The 1,599-nt window shown below is 46.8% G+C and overlaps 1 protein-coding gene across 2 annotated transcripts in view; it reads left to right on the top strand.

Moving 5' to 3' along the window:
• Positions 1–6: 6 nt before the first annotated feature.
• The window catches only part of STARD3NL (STARD3 N-terminal like), a 43,304-nt gene continuing 41,711 nt past the window's right edge, over positions 7–1,599 (top strand). For both annotated transcript variants that reach the window (XM_005858481.2, XM_005858482.2), the window contains exon 1: positions 7–79. The gene's annotated coding sequence lies outside the window, so the exon portion shown is untranslated. The remainder of the gene's footprint in view (positions 80–1,599) is intronic.

Consider the following 1,599-nt stretch of genomic DNA (forward strand, 5'->3'; position numbering starts at 1 on the left):
AGGGCCCCCCACGGGCGCGACCACGGAGTTGTGGTCCCCGGGCCAGCCGGGGGCAGCAGGCCCGGAACCACCCCATGAGGTAGGCTGGGTTTCTCGTCATCCTGTTTGACAGATTGGAACACTGAGTCAGCCGGGGTCAGGTGACCTCCCGGGGCTCACCCGAGACCCGCCGACGGAGGCCGCAGCCCGAGCATCCAGCTCTGTTTGCTGCGCCCTCCGGAGAGGAGGAGGCGGAGGAGGCGGAGGAGGCGGAGGAGGATGGGCTAGGCAGGCTCTGTTTATAAAAGATCCGCAAAAGTGAAGTTGCAGCGTGTGAGCCCGTTTTCATATGGGGCCTGGGCGGGGATTCAGGGGCTGTTTGCAGGAGCGAGGTCTCCATTCCTCCACCCTGCGGACCCAGGGGAGTCTCCGGTGGGGTCCAGCCTCATGTGGGCGCTGTGGGCCCTCCAGAGCGACCCAGAATGGTGACGGGGTGATGCCCGGGTTATACAGGCAAGTGTAACCGGCATCTGATATTCTTAAGGAAAAAAAGCTGTGTTCAAAACAAAACTTAGAAATGAAAGCACAAGTCATGAATGAGTTGGCTGTGGGTTAGTTCACTGCTTTGCCCACTGATGGGCACCTGGCCATATTTCAAAATCTCATTAGCATGCTTACTTTCGTTTAGGATTAGCAAGGGTTTTTTTTTTTTTTCGTGTTTTTTTTTTTTCTTTCCTCTTTTAGTTCAAACATGGGCTAACGTGAACTTGTCTTACCATTCCCTTAATGTGCCAATTTTTCATCAGGTCATTTGTCATTATTTCACATGGAATCACTGAATTCATCACTTGGTTAAGTTTAGCAAGGTCAACTAACAGGTCTCACCGCTCAGATATACTGGAATTAACTCGGTTTGTTTATCTCTGAACTCTGTTGAGAAGGGTTCTGAATGATAATTTCTATATTAACCATCTACTCAGATACCCGCTCCTTCTAGAAGCAGGATCTCACAAAACTTATGGTACTGTCGCTTTATTCATAAAGTAAAAACATATATCACGTACTATATGCATGCATACATATTTTCTATGATCTTGAAGGATTTATTCTCTTTAAATCTTGCTGTCTCAAACATTGATCTTTTAAGACTGCATTATTGCATAAAACTGCATTAAAGAAATGAAACTAAAGCCATTTCCGGGAACTTTTTCTAACTGTGTCCACAGAAGGATGGTAATATCATTTGAATTTATTCTTTGGACAAGTTTATCTGATGAGTGTATCATCTTTGCCACACTTTATTTTAGGTGTTGGCGACTGAGTGCTGAAAAATGTATGTAAGGTTTTTGCCTTCAAAGACCTTAGCTTTTGGTGGAGATGCAATAAACATGTAAACAAAAATGACAACTTGAGCCCGGCCTGCGTGGCTCAGTGGTTGAGCGTGCACCTCTGAACCAGGAGGTCACGGTTCGATTCCCGGTCAGGCCACATGCCTGGGTTGCTGGGTCAGTCCCCAGGGGGGGCATGCAGGAGGCACCAATCAATGATTCTCTCTCATCATTGATGTTTCTATCTTGCCCTCTCCCTTCCTCTTTGAAATCAATAAGAATATATATATAT

The sequence above is a fragment of the Myotis brandtii genome, unplaced genomic scaffold (genome assembly GCF_000412655.1).
Source record: "Myotis brandtii unplaced genomic scaffold, ASM41265v1 scaffold1186, whole genome shotgun sequence".
Classification (NCBI taxonomy): domain Eukaryota; kingdom Metazoa; phylum Chordata; class Mammalia; order Chiroptera; family Vespertilionidae; genus Myotis; species Myotis brandtii.